General features: G+C 38.4%; 2 long non-coding RNA genes across 3 annotated transcripts in view; one reads left to right on the forward strand and one right to left on the reverse strand.

Moving 5' to 3' along the window:
- Positions 1–723: 723 nt before the first annotated feature.
- The window catches only part of LOC137856914 (uncharacterized), a 68,065-nt gene continuing 46,172 nt past the window's right edge, over positions 724–22,616 (reverse strand). Inside the window, exons 3-4 of the long non-coding RNA XR_011096871.1 lie at positions 13,104–13,216; positions 724–1,775 (exon numbers count right to left, since the gene is read on the reverse strand). This is a non-coding gene — a long non-coding RNA (uncharacterized lncRNA). The remainder of the gene's footprint in view (positions 1,776–13,103; positions 13,217–22,616) is intronic.
- LOC137856913 (uncharacterized) overlaps positions 18,150–22,616 on the forward strand; it is a 61,806-nt gene continuing 57,339 nt past the window's right edge. For both annotated transcript variants that reach the window (XR_011096870.1, XR_011096869.1), the window contains exon 1: positions 18,150–18,232. This is a non-coding gene — a long non-coding RNA (uncharacterized lncRNA). The remainder of the gene's footprint in view (positions 18,233–22,616) is intronic.

Consider the following 22,616-nt stretch of genomic DNA (forward strand, 5'->3'; position numbering starts at 1 on the left):
CTAATATATTACAGAATTTTATTAAAATAATATCAAATCAAATTAACTGCTATTCCATAATGAATTAGGTAACAAGGTAGGCAGATATTAATCGGCCTTGGCTCCCAGGCAGGGGAGCCAGGAATTTATTAGCTCTTGCGGATTGTGTGAGGGTGAAGACAGAAATCAGTATCACAGGCTGCAAGGGAAGCCCCTGAGACAGCTGAGCTTTTACTTTTTTCTCACTTTCACTTTATAATCCATCATTAAACACTTGTATTTCTTTTATGTGGGGTCTTATGAAATTTTTAATTTTTTAATTGCTTTGTGATTTAATAATGAGGATTTTTTGGGCATGTGTGTGTGCATAGCATGTGCAACCCAGCTGCCAATATTAGAATTAACTTACCTTTGTCCACCTATGTCTAACCTTTATGAAATAAAGAAGTAATTTTACACCTTGTTTAATTACCCGCAGAAATATTGCCAAGTTCGTGGGTATTATGGTATCAATAAGTGGGTTGAATAGGCTACCAAACCCGTCCCGTCCCGTCCCGTCCCGTCCCGTCCCGTCCCGTCCCATCCCATCCCATCCCATCCCATCCCATCCCATCCTATCCCATCCCATCCCATCCCATCCCATCCCATCCCATCCCATCCCATCCCATCCCATCCCATCCTATCCTATCCTATCCTATCCTATCCTATCCTATCCTATCCTATCCTATCTGTAGTTATGCTAGATCCTGTCCTATCTGTAGTTATGCTAGATACTTAGGAAAGGATGAGCGTATGCCTTGTTCATTCTTTTTTGTTGGCATCAGAATTTGCTATGGTCAGCACTAATTTTATTTCATTCTGTTTTTTTTTCTTTTTTTTTCTTTTTTTCTTTTTTTTTTTTTTTTTCTGCCTCTAATTTCTAGCTAGATGATGGTCTTAGCTCCTCAATAAGTAGCAGAGCTCTAGAATCTGACTTTCTGTGCTAGGTTTCTGTTTGTTCAGAGAGACAGATCCCCCTTAGTCTGAACTATAACAGGTGAAGTTACGGATATTAGCAAGAGTGGAGTAACTTATTTGATTCAATAAACCTCATGACAAAAACAACTTTTGGAGCTGGAGATGATTGAGTCATGGCAATAAGTGAATCTGGAATGGTGTGTTTGTGGGAGGGTGGTTATTTTGGATGGTTGATGGGTAACAGCATTGGATATAATAACAGGGCTAGCAGCAGTGGGTAGATTGAGCCAAACAGAAAAACTGTCAGAAGAATCAGACCTCCATTTCCTTGGAATAAGCTGATTTGGAGTCCCAAAAAAAGAGTTGCAGAAATGAAGATATGAGGAGACAGTTATACCTCTGAAGTATACCCTAAAAAACTAGGACAAAAGCTGGATGAGCAGATCTGCCTCTGTATCCCAAGAAGAGGACCAAGATTTGCTCTTGGGACTTCTCAGACAAAAGGAAAATCTGAAGGTGATGTCATACTTCCACTTCAACATTTAAAAAAATGTCTCTTGTTTTGGTTCCAATATATTTAAATGTAAAAAGTGACCAGTGATGTTTGCTGCTTCCAGAAGTTCTGTCTCTGAGCAGGGCCAGCTGGAGTCACTTTTGTGGTGCTGCTTGGGATGAGGAGGAAAGAGTGACATTGGTGTTATCCTGAAACATGAGCTATAAGTTTTCCACTCCATCTTGCTTTCTTCAGTTTTTCTCATAATTCCGGGCTGTGCTGACTTGCTTCATAAACAACAGGCATTCCCTGCATTGATATTTTCTGTTCCCTTCTTCATTTGTGTCTGTGGAAAGGAAAACAAAACAGAGGTCAGAAGAACAGAAGCCTGCTGTGCCCTTTCCAGACATGACAGAAACTTGATTGTGCAGTGCCTAATGGCACATGAGACCAATGAAATCTGTGTTGCTGAGTAGTACCAGACCTATCTATTACACTTCTTCCAGGCATTCTGCCCAGACACTGGTCAGCTGCCTTCAGTTCTTGTATTATTGGTATCATGCTTTCTTCCTGATTAGCTCTTGAATTCTTTTCCCTCACTTGTCATTTAGACATGGAATTTCTTGATCATTCCAGAAAATGTCAGGGGGATATCAAAGAGGAGAACTAATTGAGGTACCAGTCCATCTTCCAGGAGCTGGGAAATAGAAGGTAGAACTTCAGTGTGTATATGCCAGCCATTTGAACATTCAATGTGTTTGTTAACAAAACATACTGCTGGTTCAAGTACTTGCCTTACTTGATGCTTTTAACTTAGATCCTTTTCTCAGTCAAAACTCTCATATTCTTGATACAAGAGTATGACTTTGGCAGGAGGGTGCCTGGATGATGTCTAAATAAAACAACTTCAGTTTGGGAAACTCACTGATGGGTGAAAGTCTGTGCCTGCTGTAACTGTAGACTTTCAATAAAAAGGGGAGAAAAGATAACCTGTTCCTTAGTTACATTTTTCTGGGGTTAGTGAAATTCCTACATACCAACCTCAGGCCTTTGAACTGAAAACCCAGCTATTATCCCAGAGCAGAAATACAACTTTTGTCCTCATAAATGTAGGCAGAGAACTTCACTCCAACATTTGTTCCTGTTCAAATCTAAAAGCAACCTTTCGGCATTGTAATTGGTTTTAGACTTTCAGTGCACAACAGAATTGGAAGAATATGCCTTTCTGATGATGTCGGATGCTCAGTGTGTGCTGTCATCATGTTATTCATGATAGTTCCTGTCTTCCTACTGTTGTTTGGATTAGATGTTAGGAAGAAATTTTTTGGCTTCTGGACCTTCATGCCTGTTATGTCTGGACAAGGCAATCCACATCCCTGCACAGAAGATCTGATGAAGAATGGTTCTCTGGTAGGATGAAGACATAGTTCTTTCAACTTCCCAACCCTGTTACCTGCATTTTACAAGCCATACCTCTGAGCTGAGAACCTTAAGGTAAGGACCACATGGCTGAGATCAGGGTTGATGGGAGATGCTGGATGTTGATTACATGTTGAAACTGATGTGATCCACTTCTGCACTGGCAAGCAGGGCTGGGAATGTTCCTAGGGTCACCTGAAGCCCTGGGGCTGCCAGGGCTTGGTTTGCCCAGAAGCCTCGTGCTAGCCCTGTTCATCTCATGGGCATATAAAGTCTCAAGAGTCACAGGATGAAAAGCTGTCACTTGAAAATTGTCAGTTATCAGGCAGCTCCCCATCTTATCTTAAAGGAGTATCTGTATATATTCCAAAATATTAACGCTCACAGTTTGGAGGTGTGGTAACGTGGGCCTTTTGTTTTTCATGTTTTGCACATAAATAGATCCAAAATGAAATTAACAACTCTCTGGTTGATAATTACTTTGAAGGGAATGAGATCTGATTTATACAAGCCCACTGGTTAGGGAGATAAATAAGAGATCTTAAATTAAGAATGAGGCGAATAAAGGTCAAATGCATAATGGTTGAGATGCATGTATGGGAGGAAAAATTAGCTTTTGGGCCGTATCTTTTTATAGAAACATTTAGTTTTAAAAGTCATAGTACAGTGGTGTAAAATGGAATATTTTTATTAAATATCATATCATTGAAATGATGTACACTTGAAATTAGTAGACACTGATTAAAACTAGTTAGTAAAGATTTTGTTTTTGCCATTTCTATCCAAAAGTTAGACAATTTGGTTTTGCCTACTTTGGGAGCTACACAGAGGTGAGAAGGTTTGTCTCAGCCTGATGGAGATGAGAGAATAACAGAAGGCTTCTTGGGGATTAGTGATGGAGATTTGGGAGGCATCTGCCTGGGGATCTGAATGTGTTAGCTCTCCTAGGGTCCACAAAGCTGAAGTCTGGACTGGGCTCAAATCATGTTTCACATAATTCTTTCTATCAGTTTAAGCTCTATTTTTCTAACCCCTTCACACTCTTTTTTTTAGAGGGGGTTAGAGTGAAATTAAATGTAATAAAGCCAAAAAACTCTACTTAAACAAACTATCTTCTAATTTCTTGCCCCTTGTAGCACCCTCCTAAGTTGCCTTATCCTGTTTCCCATACAAAGAATCCAGGCCACATATGCAACTTTTACAAAGAATATTAAAAAATCTCTTCAAATACTACCAGGTGGATGACTGAGAGATAAAATAAATATAAATAATCATAATAATCAATATTAAATTTGGTGATACTGATGTGAAATCTCACCGGTTCCAGAGCCTCCAAAACTTTTTCTTCTTTTTTGCCTATTCATTAGCCCATTTCAGACTAGTCTGTATTAAGCAATCATAGGCTACTACCATAATTGATAAGTCGTGTGTGCAAATTCAGTCACACAGCACCAACATGCAAGCATTCAGAAGATCATGAACACCCTCTCAGGTGTAGGCTCCCCATGTTAATTTGAAACTCATATGCAAGCAGGGTTGGTTGCACAAATATCTTCCCATTACAGCTAAAATGAGCACATGAGAAAAATAGTAAGTAAGGCTGAAGCAACGGGAATATCTGACCATGCTTCATACTAACAGATCTCCTACATCTTGGTGCATTGCACCTTTTCATGTTAAAAGGCTTCAAATTCTCAATGAGCTTAATCACTTGAATAGACAACAGAACTGGTCAGATGTTAAAGCTAGGAAATTATTTAAGTACACTGGAGGCTCTGGGACCTTCTGCTGTGAGACTTGCATGTCCTGAGTGTTTTTTTTTTGTAGTGCTGTCAGTGGCCATTTTGTTTGCCTTCTGCAAACCGTAGGCTTCCATTAAGATAATTAGTGGAATATAATGTGCTTGACTGACGCATCTCCCTAAAGGGATAGTGCTTTAAAAATATGAGCCTGAATTCTCACTTACATTGAGGCCATTTTACATCATTCTGGCAAGCGTAAGAGGTCTTTCAAGTGGGTGTAGAAATAACTTATGGCCCGTTTACACAGCCAGATCAGTGTGAAGTGACCTTCATATAAATGACAATCAGGCCCCAAATCATTAAGTTACTTTTTTTAAAGATCCAACTTGGCCAAGGATGCTCTGAGAAGGAAAGTGAAGTGTTTTTCTTTCTTTTTTCTTTTTTTTTTTTTCTCTTTTTTTTTTCTCAAATTAGTCAAATGAGGTTGATCGCTTTAAAGGATGGAAGAGTTCACCACGGCTCCAGAAAAACATCAAGTATGAGAGCCTAGATTATGTCAGAAGACATGCAGCAGCCCACGCATTAGACTTGAAATCTGTGCTCGCACCTGCCCCGACTCATTTTTTTTCCCTTTGCATTTATTGAGATGACACAATGTCAACAGAATTCTGCAAACTTTATGACAAAATTGTGACAGATCTGCAATGGCAGAATGACTTATGGAAATGTTGAAGTGGCTTCTCAATCAAGTCTCAGGATAGCTTGTGACTCCATTGTCTTAGAGGTCAGAAGTCAGACTCCACTGCAGAGAGACATTGCTTGATTCTGGTCCAATTTTCTGCCATATGCTGGAGGTGGGAGGGGGGAATCAAGGCTTTTAATTGCTCGATCCCTATGTTTTCTCATCTGCATTCCCCAAGCTAAAAATGCTTTCCATAGCACACACCATTGTTTGTAATGTGGTCTGATAAGTTTTTAAAATGCCTAAGGTCTAATTCCTTATGGATTCGCCTCTTTCCAAATCATTTACCATTGCCCAGAACAAAGTAATGGATTGACATGGACACAAGCCGGTAGGTAATGAGTTGGTAGCATTTCACTCTCATTTCACATTTGCAGAGATAATTTCACAAAGTGTAGAGGAATGATTGGTGTGACCTGTTGCACGCTGTGAAATGGACAGCTTGGATGTGCTATCCAGTCATGGACGGATGGGCAGAGGCTACTTACCTGAGGTACTTTGCTTGCCCCAGTGGAGAATGTCTTTTTGTTTCAATCACCACTGACAGATTCTTCTTATTTTTTTTTTCCAAATGTACTGCTTAACATGATTTTCATGAAGTGGTAAACATGCATTTCACGAGTCGAAAAGGGGGAGACAAGAAACAAACTGCTTCTCTGGTGCATATACAATTTAAAACCATGGATGGAGAGCTCCACCCTATTGAGAACACAAACCTACTTTTCAGAGTGGCTGGCAAGAAGGAGACTTTGACTCTGGAATCTGCTTTATGTCTGATTTAAATACTGAGTCTGGGCTCACAGTCCTACTCTACTGAGTGCTCCTTGTATTACAGTGACCACCAAGCAGTCCCTCTCACTGCAAGCAGCTACAGCTGTGCCCTTCAGAAAGGCTAAAGATATTTGCCACCGGAGTAAGATTTAGGAGATGCACAGGTAGGGGGAAAGGAGATTTGAAGAAGAGGAGCAATGACTTCTTTCCTGAGTCTTACATTTCCAAGTGTGCAAGTAACATATCCTATGGAGAATGTATACAGCTTTCCCTAACAGCATTTTAGTGACAGAAAAAAATAAGTTCTTTTTCTAGAGTATTTTTTTTCATTGCAGTTACCAATTCCCTCTCACCTCTTCAGATTTGGATGCACCATCATAATATTCTGACTTCACAAAAACACTTCCCCCCAAAAAAAAACCACCACAAAGAACAAAACAAAACAAACAAAAACAAGAAATAGAAAATTCTGTTGTGAGGATGAGAAACTGTTAGCCCCTATTGCAACAAAACAGGGATGAGAAGCTTGGCAGTGCAGCTGAGCTACTGTGAGAGATGGAGACCAGACAGATGGACAGTGGCTGGAAGTTCACACAGTGATAATGGGCTCAGCAACAGATATAGACCCAGCAAATCAGCCAAACAAAACTCCCTGGTTATCTGCCTGTTTCTGTCTCTCTCCTGCACCTCAAATGGGGTATTGTATCCAAGACATGTTAAACATGATTCTACAATGAAAGCAGAAAAGCTGAAGTATTTGGAGGGAGAGCTCAAGTTACCTATTTGTGCTGGCAACATTAGGAAACGCTTCTCTATTTCTATTCCCAGCAACCACAGTTCAGCAGCAGGCTTGGCTATTGAGTGAAGAGATGCAATGAGAGGAAAACTGTAAGCACATTGCATTTCAGTGGCTTTCCCTTATAGAAACCTCTTCACAGTTTACTGAAAGACAAGGAAACTCAGATGCTTCTGTGCAACTTTACTGTGGCAGGCGGGTACCACAACCGCTGCTTGTTTATATTTAATGACTATAACATTATGGTACCATTTGTTTATTTAAAGATGAACTTCTGTGCTCAGTCAAACTTTAGACACATTATTTAAACATAAGTCAATTTGCCAATCATGTATCTGTGTCTATTTCCCTCCATAAATAGTTAATAATTGAAGATAAATGTTTGTAAACATGAGCTTTTTTTCCTCTCCACTCACTTTCTTCTCCTGCTCATTGAAACCAAAAGGTCATTTTAAACTTCTGGTTTTACTATTTTATATTGGAATCTCTTTTATTTTCTTTGGGAATGTGGGAATGTCCACAACCAAACAACTCAATGGGTGGGTAACGAGCATTCAGAATGAATCATATAAAAGAAGAGAGAGGACTAGGAGAAAAACATTCACAGATGAATTCACAGTCTTCCAGGATGACTGAAAAAGGCAAAATGAAAGAAACAATCAATTCTTCATACAGTGTCAGAATAAGAGGCAAATATAGTCCTGAACCATTTTTAACCCCTTAACTGGTTAGGATAAACAAATGAGATTTACTTCAGCTGGCTAAATGCATTAGAGCTGTACCTGTTTCTTTTCACTATGGTTTAAACAATCATTAGAAATACACTGTTTTTACTAGATAAATTATATCCTAATTCAGCTATAACCTCTTAAAACCTCCTGTTCTCCTCATAAGAAAATACTGGCCAATGATAAATTGAAAACATGAAATTGAGTATTGCAGATCTTATTCTGAAATGAGGTTGTCTGGAAAACAGATATTTTCTGTATATTTTAAGGTATTAACACATTTTGCTCATCCATTATGACATGGAGAAGTTTTGAATAATTTGTTGTATTGGAACATTATGGTCCAAGCTCTGAATCATTTTGTATGGAGATTTATTAAATGTTGATCATGAAAAGCAAAGTCAAGGAGAGCAGGGATTTGAACATGCAGTTCCTTCGTCATATACATGCTACACTTGGTAACAGGCTGCTTGTGTGCTAAGCCTCAGCTAAGAGGACCATGATTTTTGATATCCCACTGTTTGGCCTGTTTAGCCTGTTTGGCTGTCTTTCTTTCTTGCTTTTACCCCCTCCTAAATAACAGTTTGGAAGATGAATTAAATGTGGAATTTGGTCAAAGGGAAGGAAGTGCTTGAAATATAGCTGGATCTCCATAGAAAGATTGTACTTTCATTTTATTTTTTGACTGAGCTTAAAGGTTAATATTCAAAACATTAGTAAAATTTTCACCATTCCTTTCCTGGATGCCTGAACAGATTGTCAGTATATGGAGCAGAATCCAAAAGTTACTAGTTTTTGACAATATTCATGGTGTCTGGTGCCTGATAAAAGTAAAGATTTTCAACAACAAAAATATGCATATCACTTTATTTTTAAAGGTGCTACTGCAGAGAAGACACTGTTTTAAATTGCTTGCTGTTGGGGACAGGACAATATGAGGGTGGATTCAGTAATTCATTTTCTTCCAGCATATTGCTCTCTTTAAATATACCATTTCCTGCTCTGTTCCTAGAGGACCTTATGTGCCATGGGGCCCAATTGCTGATATAGTTTTTTTTTGCTTGAAAGGTGCTGTGTGCCAGTGACTTTGTTACATACTGATGGCACCAAGCACTGCTCAGCCTCTCCTCGAATGGGAACTTGAGAAAGTCAGGAGTGAGTCAACACTTCTGAGGGAGATGAGGGAAATACCATGAATACAGGGATAGAGGAACAGCTTCTGCCTAAACCTATGGTGTGATGGGATGGCTGACTGCATGGTGCTTTCTGGAGGCTTTTCTGGTTTGTCATTTTTTAAGTCTACTTTTAAGTCTTTGAATACCAAACTGCTAGTGATTGCAAACACTCATGAGTAGTAGCTATTTCTTTACTGTGTGTTGGATCCAGATCTAGCGCACTGGATCCAGAATCATTCTGGGATTTGTAGCTCTATAATACATACAAAAATAAGGATGGAAATCATTACTAACATGCAGGGATTCCAGCCATACTATACATGGATTTTTTATTTCAAATGGTTACTGAAACCTTTTCCTCTAAAGAGTGGACCTCTGAACTGGACCTGCCATGAGTTATATCTGCACTATTAGGTCGAATGAGTGTGCCCAAAATGAAAGCGTCTGTCAACATCATCTGATGTTTCCTTGGTGACTGTGGTACAATATTGGGCAACTAGGCTAATCCAAAATGTAGTTATTTAAACATTTATTATTTTATAACACTGTGTTAAAATTTAAACACATTTTAAACTATTCCAGCTGCCTCTTTATTTTTAACTCTATAATATCAATAGTTGAACTGTAAGGAGTTAATCACTTTTTCCTAATTTTCTTTTATAAATATGTGATTAACCTGAATTATTAGGAAGACACAATAGCTTTATTCTTCCTGTCAACTATGTGCAGAGAAATCAGGATTAGTAATCTCCAGGGATCAGGACTGATTTGGTGTAGGCAGGCAGGAGGATGGCTAACTTTTTAACCTAAGAGGGCTTTGCTGGGCAAGGGTGACAGCTGTAGCATCTTTAGCCTGGATTTGAATTTGAATTCTATCTACCAGAGCAGCAAGGCTATGACTTGGCAATATGTTATAATAATCTTTGTGACACAAATGTCGGGGGCTTTTTGTTACATATCCTCAAAGAGATTTAGGTAATTAATGTTAAATTGATGATATAAAACCTCCATTCTATCTCTCTTACTAATTCTGATCTACTGTAAATAGACAGAAATATTCACAGACCAATAATCCCAGCACTGTTTAGGGGTTTTGATTTCTTTTTTATCATGAGTGTGAGGTCAATAGTTGCTGTATGGTATTCAGCTCTGAATCTGAGAGTTTATACTGAAAAGCATTGAAAAAACAGGGATGGGACCTGAATATATTCTCCTGCTGAGAAGGCCATATACTATTTCATACTGTAGGCTTAAGTGAGAAAATGGGCCAATGTGTCAGAATTTATCAGCTTTTCAACACAGTTGTGGGCTATTAAATGTTTATGTAGCAGATGGGAACAGTGGAGAAATACAGGGCATAGAACACATGCCGTGTTGGGCCAAGAGGAAAGGAAGTTCTGCAGCCTTCCCCCTTTGCTGTAGTATGAACCAATGACCCTATTGCCCAGAGGCAAAAAAGCTACCTGCAGAGATGTCAGCAGTAAGGAAAAAAGAAATTACAGTGAAACACAAACCTTCTGCTCTGCAGAGATGCTTTTCTAAGTCCTTTAGGCTTTTTGTCCATTTGGTCCATCTTGGCAAAAACAGAGGGGAATTATCTGAGGTAGGACTAGGGCATAGAGATGAAGCAAAATGAGGGGAACTAAAAGAGTGGAGAATAACTGAGGGTGGAGTATTTGGGATGAAATTATTTACAATGGAATGGAATGTGCCAGAGAACTGATGCAAAGTACAAGCTAAGAAAATCCCATTTCTTAGGAAAATTTTGGTGAACAAATTTGGTGAAAAACAGAGAAAAGTCCTTCTATGCTAACAGGAGCGTAGAACTGAAAAGAATTTCAGTGGTCTTATGTTTGATATGTATATTTTGCTAGGAACTTGGATCCATTTTTCTCAACAGGGGAGAACTCAGAGAGAAAACTCTGAGTTTTTCAGTCAATTAGCATATTCTTTAATTAATGAATTAAATCAGAGAATTAAACTTGGGCAATTGGTGAGGATAGATAGCAGTGTTGTAAATTTTACACTTTGGGGATCCTTTTGGTCTGGCCCCTTCTTTCCTAAATGATTGGTTAATAAATCTGACTAATGAAGCATGCAGATAAAAGGTAAAATTTTCAAATGCATCTAATTGACTTAGAATCCAAAGCCAATGGGATTTATTGTCCTTAAGTGACTTAGATGCCTCTGGAAATTTTACTCATATATTCCATTGTTAACATTGATAAAATAATGAACACTTACAGTCCACAAGGGAAAAAAAAAAAAAAAAAAAGAAAGAAAAAAAAAAAAAAAAGATTACTTATGGACTTCCAGAACTGAAAAACTGAAACTGAGCTGGGCACAGAAATAACTCCACAGATCTTGTGGCTGAAACTGACCTAAGAGGTCCTGGCACTCTACTCCAAATATGCATCAAATAACAAATGACTAAACTGGTGATACAGTGATTTGTGGTGTTCTGTAATGTTTGTAATGTTTTCTCATCTTATGCTGAAGCTTGGGATCATTTCCTAGAAGCTTCTGCTGCTGGCCAAGCAATTCCTAAGTCTATGGTCTGTCTTATTCTCTCTCCATAATGTTAGAAATTGATTGCTTACATCTTCATATTTGTCTACATATTAATGTTCTTTTGAACAGTGTGTCTAAGGCTATTCCTGATGAACCTGCTGGCCCCCCTCGCCCCGCCCCCTCCCCCCGTTACCTTTGTAGTTTCTTGAAAAACTGATTAAATCTCTCTTGTGATTGTAAATGAGTAAACATAAAATGAGTAAATGGCATTCCAGGCTGTATGGGCCACGGAGTAGGAGAAGGTGAAAACATAGGTGCTACAGGAAGGGGTGTGAGATGACAAGGAATTGTGGGAGCTTCCATGTGGAGGACTTTAAGGCCAGGCTTAGTTTTCCTTAGTTTATCTTGTTTAGCCTCGGAAGTTATTCACAAATTCACTGGTGTTTGCAGTGTTTTCAGTCTTGTTTTCAAATTGTAGGGTTTATTGTGATGACAGTGGCATTGTTCATTATGCTGTCAAAAAAGCCATGCAGCAAGATGACTTCCAATAGTTCAGCTTGTTCAGATTGTATGTGTCTGCTCATAGTTCTCCACAAATCCTCAGAAGTTATTGACATTGTATTAATGTGCTCACTTCAGTTTAAGGTGGCCTTGACAGGATGTTTTTGACCCTAGCTGTATCTTTGTCTCAATGTGGTAACTTTAAAAGACTAGAAGAAATGCATGAGCATTGTTCTGGTATTCAGTTTCAGAAAAGCTTGAAGCTAATGGCTGTTTTTCTATCTTCATACTCTTTGTTCAATATCAAATAGATCAAATTCAGAGGTCCCATGTTCATTCAGTTGTTACTCTAAGCTTTCTATGAATTTGAGACCATTTACCAGCCTGGGTGAATATTAGAAAATAAGATCAGCAATAGAGTTAGAGTCTTTTCCAAACAAAAGCTTTTACATTTCTATTAAAATATTTAATATTTAAAATCTCCAGTTTTCAGCACTGCCATGAGCTGTTACAGCTTACATCATAGCATCATCTTAGAAATAGAGTGTGATGATTCAGCTTCTGGGATCAGTCCACTTTTTTTCTACCCTCTTTTTCAAATGAAAACATTTCTGACATTTGAGGACAACATGCATGAAAGGCTTTATACTACAGAATGTTGAGATAAGCAGGGAAGAACTTCCTCATGTGAACCATGGGAGTTCCTCGAATTAGTCATACTAATAAATAATAGACTGTACATACTGAGCTTCCCTTTGAAACAGACCTCTGTGTGATGAAGGAAAATCTAGCATTGGATTCTTCCTTTTAAATTGCTCATTCTGTTTTTCATCATGCTTTGCAGACAGATTATAGTAGTTATTAGTGTTTGTACAAATTGAAAAGTTGGGAAAATACTGCTATTTAAGTGTACTCTTTCCTTGTCCAGCAAATCCCACTTGAAGAATGCCTCATTTTACCTCTACACACCACCTTTCTTCTATACTGTTTTTGTGAATTGTTCTCTAACTGTCTACATGCCAACTCACTATTTATCTTGTTCCACTATGTCCTTTCCATTGTATGGCTCCCCTTCACAAGACCAAAACAAACTCCTCTATAATTCGTATGGCACTAACAAACTACGGCCTCTGCTAAACATCCAGTGAGAATCAATGCCTTCTTAGTTAAAGGTTTGTTACAAGTTATGTTGTCCTTGCATATTTAGCTGGTAAGGACCACAATACCTCACAGCAGATCTGAACTAACTCCTTTGAGTTGTGCCAAACAGCAGAACAGCCCTGGTTTACCTGGTCTCCCACGACAACAGACTTGATGGCAGCCAAAGAGATCCAGAGGCAGTCGAGCATGACAGCCGACATCAAAGCGAGAATGCCACACCTTGATCCAGACTTCACTTTACCTGCCGGGGCAAACATATTAACATGACCACCCTGAGAATTCAAAGGAGCAAACATACAGGCACACAAAACCCAACCGCTCAAATTTGAAAACGAAAATAGAAGTCTAGACAGCTTTTCTTCAGAATTCATTGCTGCTGACATTATTTGGATCCTGTGCTTTATCTTGTTCTTTTCAAAGAACAAGAATAGTTAATTTCACTTAATAGAATAACTGAATGCCATAATTGTTTTTTTTTTGTTGTTGTTGTTTGTTTTGTTTTGGTTTGTTTTTTTTTTTTTTTTTTTTCCACTTCAACAATGTTTTAGTTAAGCTGCAGTCTCTCTCTGTAAAGCTGCTAACAACCAGGCTGCTCACACAATGAATTAGTTACTTCTTTGTTTCCTTGCAGGACCATTTGTACTAACCTAAATTGATGAAGATTTGTGTATTTGTGTACATGCATGTTTGTTTGTGTCTATGATGTCCTAAGCTGTAAATGAGATCTCTTCTCCATTCATGATTTGCCACATGCAAGAACTACTCTTACTACAAGTAGAGTTTTGGTATACAAGTAGATATAAATAAGATTTGTGTTTGTCTAACAACTTTTCTTTTTTCTTTTTTCTTTTTTTTTTTTTTCAGATGGGATACTTGCATTTGTCTGCCTAACCAAAGTTAAGGAAGAGTTCAAACTACACATAGTTTGAAATTTGCAGAGTGTAAACCCATTTTATTTTTACAAAACTAAGGATTAATTGGGAACAGTTCTCAATCGTCCAAATTGTACGAGATTTGGGGATAGCTAATGCCATTTAAATGAATCTGATGAGCCCTCTTCTAGTAGAAAGGACGGATGACATTTTGATGACTTCAGTGGTAAAGTGGCTGTGAAAAGATCTGACTAATACAAAGTGGAAGTTTCGTAATAACTTTAACGAGCTCCACAATTTCTCACATTTATAGTGTCTTCCATCTTGTAAATCCCTAAGCACTTCACAACAATATAAAGCACCAGCGAAAAGCAGCTACCTCTAGGGCAGAAAGTGGTGACCAGCTGGCTCCCAGCAAAGTGCATAGCAGTGAGATGAGAAGGCAAAGTCATTTTTGCCAAGTAAACTGGATTATAAATTAAAAGTAAGTATTGTATTGCCTAAAGGAAATACTTTGTCAGACACTGTGCCCCTTTTTCATTCCCCTTTAAAGAAAGCACTGTGAATGAAGAGCATGTTCTGGTTATTAAATGATTTGTCTATCTCAGCCTTTCCCCGACTGTGGTCTGGAGTACATTTATTAGTGGTTTGTGGAGACTTTCTGGTCAGAGTGGCGAGACAACTTTAGTTTTCAAATGGTGTTTGTAGCTTCATGTAGCCTCACCCAGGATTTTTCTACTGCCCAAACTCCCACTGAGGCAAATTCCAGTGCCATATGGCATACTAGGGAATATTAGAAATGCTCAGGGTATAGAACGATTAGGAAACTTGATTTTTTGGTCAAGATCAAATCTGGTACACTTCTGCAACTTACAGGCTGAATTCATGTTTTGTGCAGCAGAGCATGCAGTCTGAAATGACGGCCAACATTCAAATAAAGAAAACAACAAAAATACATTAACGTTCTGGTATGATAAGAACAACCCTATTAAAAAGGGATTGATCCCAAACTGCCTCCTAAAACTTTTTTTTTTTTTTTTTTTTTTTTTTTTTTTTTGGGGAGGGGGCGGCTGGTCTGACTCAAAACAAGGGGAGGAAAGAGGGAAGAGAACAGAGAACAAGAAAATTTATTACCTTTACCAGAATAACATATGATCATTTTAAGCTCCCTTCTTGAATATTGCCTTAACAATGTTTTTCCACAAAGGTTTATAAATAGAGTCCATAATAGGGACTGTGAAATTGAGAGAAGATATCATTCATGACAAATTCCTTATTTAAAGCCGTTGAACATTGTAAATGTGTTTAGAATCATGAAGCTAATAAATATTCTCTGGTCTAAAATTTGGCCTAAGATAGGTCAGAATTGAATGCTCTAATATTAAAGGTGTACTTTTACAAAAATATCCCATAGCTGAGATTAGTCAATACAAATGCCTTCAAAGAAAGATCCCAAAATGCAGCCAGAAGACATTAGCCCAGAGCAGGGCACTGAGCCTTTGTTCCTTCCAGTACATGTGCGTCATTCTCAGTTTCTTGCCTTGTCTTCTGGAAGAACCAAAACTATAATAGAATTGCTGTGAAATTCAATTATATTCCAGTTTTGCTAATTTACAAAATTTCAAGAAGACAGTTCACAGATTTTTGCATAACAAGCTCCAAACACCTCATAATCCATTAAATTCTAGTACAAACCTGCAAACATCAGTCCATATCTACAGGGTGGAAATTAGGAAGCTTTTCTGTGCGTGTAAGTCAAATGAGTTTGAAATTCTGGTCTATGCCCTGCAATAACAGTAACAACCTCATTTCATTCCCCTATCTGTGAAATAAATGTAATCAGTGGGAAAGTTCGATACCGATCTGGACTTTTCTGTCCCAGTTTGTCACGTGTCTGCATTTATTTGCTTGCCATTTTATACTGATTGCATGCTAATTTTACATCATGATTTCCAGGATGATTAGCATGGCTTTTGAGCTGTGTATTCTCTCCAACTTCCATTGCACACTTCAAGCATAGATAATATGTAAATACTTCCATTCTGCAGTGGTTTCCACTGTGTGCTCTTTGGATTTAGTTACTCTATGAAGTAAATAGTGGTGCTGGTTGAACTCTTCATAACAAATAATTCATCCAGCAGATTCTGCTCTTCTGTAAATGTAATGCATACAAGCTGATTGTGATTTCCCCAAATTTGTTCATTATTTGTAATTGTCTGCTGAGTTATTTTTGTCAATAAACTGTACCCTATGAATTATCTGTAATTTGAACATTATGATTATTTGCTTTAAGTCATTCCTTGTGCATGACTATTCACCTGTTTCACATGGTTTTATTTCTGGTTCCTGATTGGGTAGGCTGGCTTTGAGGAATAGGTGCTTTAGACAGATTCCTCACTTAAGTTCTTAGTGTGGAGAGGACTGAATGTCTCAAGAAGAAAGATGGGGAAGTACAGTTCTCAGAAGGAAAGAGGGAAGGAAAGAAAGGAGAGAAAGAATGAGAGAAAAATTGTCCCCTCTTATCCTTAAAAGAATTTTTTCTTGAGATACATAGATCTGAAAAAAAAAGTTTCAGTTAATGGGTTACTGTACTCAGTAGTACTTCGTAATATTGATATTAAGGCATATTAAAATTACAATAGGTTTTTGAGGCCTCATCCAGGATGATACCCAATCAATAATACTGGTTATGCCAAGAACAATTAAGAGATTCATGCAGAGCCATTGTGCTCACGTAGTTGGGTCTCCCTGTATCACACAGACACAGAAAATCTCACAGAGAATTAGAAACTAATGGAACTAAACAATGCCTTAAAAAATCCTACTCGATTTTAAAAACTAGAGAGAATTTACCCTGACATGGAAAAAAAGCAGAATTATAGAGTTAAATTATTTAACTGAGGTGACAGACTGGATCAATGGCCATACAACAAATAAGTCCCAGCCTCCCAGGTTCTTAAGTTGGTGCCATGTCCACAAGCCGTTACCATCCCCATTCAGTTCTTTCAAGTTCATAGAGAAGCTGGGGACCAGGTCTGACCCATTTAATATTCGATGCCTCTGGAAAGGAACTGCTGTTGCATTCTCCAAATCTAGAACATAATGACAATCCACACACTTTTATGTATCTGCCAAGCACATGGGTTGAGTCTGTTAGCCTTTATTTTATGTACCTTCATCATTCACCCACCACTCCTCACGGTCACCAATCAGGTGTACATGTGTGGGGCTCTTTGCAGTGAGTGCATTTGCCAGCATACCTGCAGGAGGAAATTTAACTTCTGATCTAGATTTTACATCTGGCTGGGCTTTATGTAAGCACCTGTGGTAGAGACTTCTTCAAGGGTAAATTAATGACTTTTCTGTCAAATCTGGCCATTTTTTTTTTTTAATTTAATTTTATTTTTTTAATTTTATTACAAGTTCTCTCTCTTTCCTTGAACCAAGACACACCCTAAGTGAATGAAAACTCAGATAATAATTAAATTTGTATGCACACATGCTCTCTCACACACAAGCACACACACACACACACACACACACACATATATACCTCACTCCAATAATATCCTAACTGTAGCTTCTCTGGGGCCAGCTTCATGTAGGGTGGGCACATATTTGCACCAGATTTCAAACTAAAAGCATGTCTAATTCTGTGAAGTCACAGGCATATTCATTTCCTGGTTTTAACACGCTCATATGGCATGTAAAGTTTTGAAAGGTTAGGCTGAAAAGATCATAAGCCATGTTGTTAGCATGTGTGAGATTTTGTAGCTTTTTGCAAAGTGCTGAGATCCTCAGATGGCAGGTGCTATATAAGTGCCATGTATCATTATTTGTAATATTAGCATTCAATTATGTATTAATCACTTGCATGAATGAAAGGAGATTTTTCTATATGGTTCTGACTTCCCTCCCCATGCTTTTGGATAATCTCTACTGGACATGATTATATTTGCTTGGACGAGGTCTATGATACTGAGTGTAAACACAGAACTCAGTTTTTAATCTGCTTTTGATATTGTGTTTTGTTTAAAGCTGGATAGCCCATTGTCATTCAGATGTGGGACTGCTGATGAAAGTCAGCTATGAAATAAATTCAAAGCTGTGCAAGGGTGCGTACATCCTCTTAAGACACAGGTAGGGAAGAAGGGGTTAATCCTTAAGCTGGCTAGAAAAGGGACCACAGTTGTCACTCCATCCTGTAGAAATAAGGCCAGCTGTGGGGAGTTAATTGCTTCCTATACACACCCCTCCATGCACAGCATAAAAGGGGTGTGTTGGGAGGGCTCTGGTTTGGCAAGGAGGATGAGATAGGAAGGAAGCTGAGTCTAGTATTTGAGATCAGGTCTGAACAAGGTCCTGCTCTCTGGTGCTTTCCTGATGTGAGTACTACTTAAGTTGGGTAGAAACAAGCCATTCTTACATGAGGGCTGCTGATGAGGAGGGAAGTTTCTTGTTTGTGGCCTTTGAAATGGGGCATCCTTCCTGGCTGATTTTCTTCTCAGAGTGATGATGTTCAAAATGTTGAGATTCTGTCTTCCCTCTTTTTGTTGGTGTGTCAATAGATACTATTAATTCAGAGTGTCTGTGTGTGGTCAGGACAGGAGGGATGCCAAATTAGGGGAATTAAATAGGTAGATAATGAGGGATGCAGAGGCTTGGGTTCTTCATGAGGCTGTTTGATGATGTTAGGAAAGTAGTAGTAAAGAGTATTCAATTTCTGAAAGAAAAAAAGCCCTGTTCTGGTCTCAATAATATCAGATAGGGTGCAGGCCTATAACTTTTATTCTGTTTTGATTTTTTTTCCTCCCACTTAATGCTATGGAATAGAAGTGGAGCTGAGAACCAGATGCTTTCTGTTTAGCCTCATCATAATTTAACATTACCCATGTTAGCTGGACAGTATCCTCTGAATTTTAGGTAAGGGAACTGTGTCTAGGAAAAAGAATAATTTGTGTCAGAGACCATTTGACGTGCCTGACCTGTTTGGTGTGGGCACCAAGTGATGTGATGCTCTGTATGTAGGGGCTGACTGCATTTTGTCTGGTGTGAGCTGAGTGTCTTCTGTGCTGCAGTGGAGGGCGTACCTTGCTAATCTACCTCCTCAAAGAACAGAGTTTCTTTTACCTCTTGGGCCCTGACATGCCTGTTCAGGGGGTAGGATTTGGCCCTTCGTGAGCTGATTATCCTTTCCCTTGACATAACATAAAGCTCTAGGATTTACAGCTATATAAGAAAGTAATAATCTTGCTGGGATATGTGGGGAGTTACATACAGTATGTAAATCCCATCTTGAGATAGGAATATGTTCCTTTGAGAGTACAGCTGTAAGAGACCTACATTATGAAACCTGAATCCATGTAAAATGGCCTGGTTTCATTACAAACTCAAATCTCACTTTACATCACTTGAAAGTTTTGCTATGGTTCATGAATGTTTCAGTGCAAACCTGGGCCAGGTTCAAATAATTTTTATTCCTCTATATCATGCAAACATCATAGTATGATGAAATTTCAACACATCATGCAATTTCAACACAAAACCAGATGAAATGCAAGTCTTTTCACTGAGTTTTTTTGGCATTTTTTTGTGCATTTTTTTGGTCTCAAAGTGCCATTCAGCAGCAACAAACCTAGTGAAATTTTCAGGAAAGTCTCTATAAAAACACTGATCCAAAAAAGCCAAGTTCTGCACAGCTGCACTACAGAGTAATGGGCATGGCTTTAGCTGCTAAGCTTGATGCAGCCACACTCGCTGTCAGAATAGGACTGAAAGAATGCAACTCCTCTGGTTTCCATTTCTGCCTGAAGGGGAGCATAGCTCAGTGAACCCACAATGAGACTTGGGGGAAAGGAAAACTAAATTACATTTAAAGAAAGAAGCCTTCTGCCTTTTTTCTATGATTGAATGATGCTGATCTCTTCCACATAACATAGATAAGGTTACAATAAGCCTTTCATTACAAGTCTAATATTGAAAGCGACCCCCACCAAACTTTGCCAAGCCAAAAATCAAGCTGTCTGAAATTTCATAGGCAGCAGTTCAGACCAGACCAGAATCTCCCCTCCTGGCAAAATTGCTTAGGTGTGTAAAGAGGAAAGGAGGAGCAAAAGGAAACAGGGAAATATTTCCTGTAAAAGAATCAAACTTATGCTACTACACATGCCACGTTGTGCTGCTATGTCTATCTGAGGGTCTTGAATAGTATTCCAAATTCATTTTCTTTACAAGCAGGCAAATGCTGAGCCTAATAAAATGTGGTATGTATTAGGTTTGTTAAACAGGTCAGACAGAGGAAACAATGTGAGCAGCAGGAGGATTTGCTCTCTGCCCTGGTCTTTGATCAGGGCCAGTTCATAACACAGGTGACTCGTCAAAGCCTAGAATCAGTACTGTGCTTTGATTCTGCAGAATAGGGGTGGTCCTGCATGCTGTTTGAAAAAACAAACAAAATCAAAAACTGTTGCAGAGCTGATTTACACACACAAATTAAAGGAAGTTACTGCTTAGATTCAGTTTAGACTCTGTTTACCTTTTGCATTGGAAGCATATCTGCAAGACAAAAATACTTGCCACCACATCCACAGAAACTCCTTCAACAGGAAGTAGCTAGTGATAGGAGCAAGAAGGTAATATTGCAGAGCAACACCAGCATTAGTGTCTTCAGTAAGAACAATGAAATTTCATTTTTCAGTTTGTCTTGAATGTGCGCATGGCAAAGGTGCCAATGAGAAGTCACTGTTGTTACCTGATATCTTCACTGTGACCAGCACTGGCAGAGGAAGTAGAGCACGACAGTGGATTATGAAATGGCATGGGGCAAACTTAATTTTATTCCCACCCTCATGGAAGTAATTCTAGGAGATTCATAACCTCAGAAATAGAAGAAAAAATTAAAACCATGCCAAGCCATTTTAAATTGGACTTATGATAAACTGAGATTTGATATTCTGGGATAATTACTAATGAGAACACTTTCCCTTTAATTATTTTGTGGTCACCATTTCAAAGGTGATTAAAGCTATTCTTCACTAGATGTGGTTATAGATTTAATGCAAACCTGGTCTTTCTTGTGGTTTTATCACAGCAATTAAATCTGGCTTTTGCACAGACTTTGTGTGGCATGAGGGATTTCACCAAGCAAAATGATTTTACCCTTCAGGCAATGTTAAATTTAGGAAAAATATAATTAATTATATCAGACAGGTATCTATTATACATCATGCACACATTCTTAGAGACCAGGGGGCCCACTTCTACTCAAAACAGAAACAGTCATTCCTCCCAGCTCCGGTCTTGAGCATGGTACCTAGAGTTGCCTGTGCAGACATGTCTTAATGTGATCATTTTTATTACCTGTAACAAGCAATCATTCTTTCTCTAAGAAGAAACAATAGAAAATTCGAAGTTTTAAATGCAAGTTCTCTGTTCCTCTACCATTTTCACTGCATTTCTCAGGGTTCTTTGTTTTGACTGTATGCAGCAGTTATGTCTTGGAAATAATGCAATGTTAGCCTATTTTATAGTTACAGGCTATGTAATATGTTTCTATTTAGCTTTTATCTGTTGATTGTAAGATTACCTGATTGCATTTTATTTCCAAACCCACCTTCCCCCCCCCCAGACTACTTGATGGATTTGTTGCTAACTTATCTAATACTGTACAATCCCTCAGCCCACAAGAAATCTTTTGATTTAATTAGGGTTTCAGGTCTCCTAAAGAAACTGTATTCAAAATGCAAGTAGGCACTGAAGATGCCCATGTAGATGATACAGCATACTACTAGAATGTCTTTCATCAGTGGATCTCAAAACATTTTAAAAAAGCATTTGCAAAGCATCAGGGAGAGAAGCGCATATCCAGTTTACAGATGTGTGAACTGATAAACCGTTTAAGTTATGATATGCTATGCTAAACATTCAGCTACTCTACATTTGATTGTATTAAAAGGATGGTGCTTGAAATACTTGGGTGAGATGGCTATTCTTATTGTTGGTGGTGTTCCTCCCTAATTCTCAGGATAGGTTTCCTGTAAGGAAATAGAGCTGGATTTAAAACGCTGCATTTACATGCAAGCATAAAATGAAAATGAGGTGACAGGTGACTTTTCTTGTTTGCTTTCCTCTGATGCTTCACAGCAGTTTATTCAACTATCAGTGTGCAAAGGTGGTCCTAAGGAAAACTGGTAGTAGAGAACTAGTTTTAGAGTTGAATTTCTGAACTAGAATGCCATTTGGGAAAATAAGCTGTGAAATTTTACAGAGCTGAGCTCTTACCAGATTTCATCTGTATTTTCTTTTACTGTTTGTTTTTAAATTCAAAAGCCTTGGTTCTTGAAAAAGTCTTGGAAGTATTACAGTATTCAGAACAGTGACATTGTAAAATATAGGGTACTAATCACAGAGTAGCTTTGCAACATACAGCTTTTTCTATCTGTCATATTTAATAACTAGACTATCATATCATTTGATTCTCATGTGCCAGAACTGGAGTCCTACCTCTCAACAGTTTGGAACCATGACAAAAATAATATCACTCAGCCAATCTCATGACTCAAGTGACCTTGGCCTTTGATCCAGTCAGATCCTATCATATCTTCAGAGGGTCAAGGTACACCTGTTTTCAGTATTTTAGCATTTTAGCCTTAAGCATTAAAAGGCTACTGGGGACATGAGATACTCAGAGGAAAAGGAACTATGTTGCTGTGTGTGTGTGCACATGTGCCAGCGGAGGGAAGTAAGTTTAATAGTGCTGCTTGTTATTTA

The sequence above is a fragment of the Anas acuta genome, chromosome 5, assembly GCF_963932015.1.
Source record: "Anas acuta chromosome 5, bAnaAcu1.1, whole genome shotgun sequence".
Taxonomy (NCBI): Eukaryota; Metazoa; Chordata; class Aves; order Anseriformes; family Anatidae; genus Anas; species Anas acuta.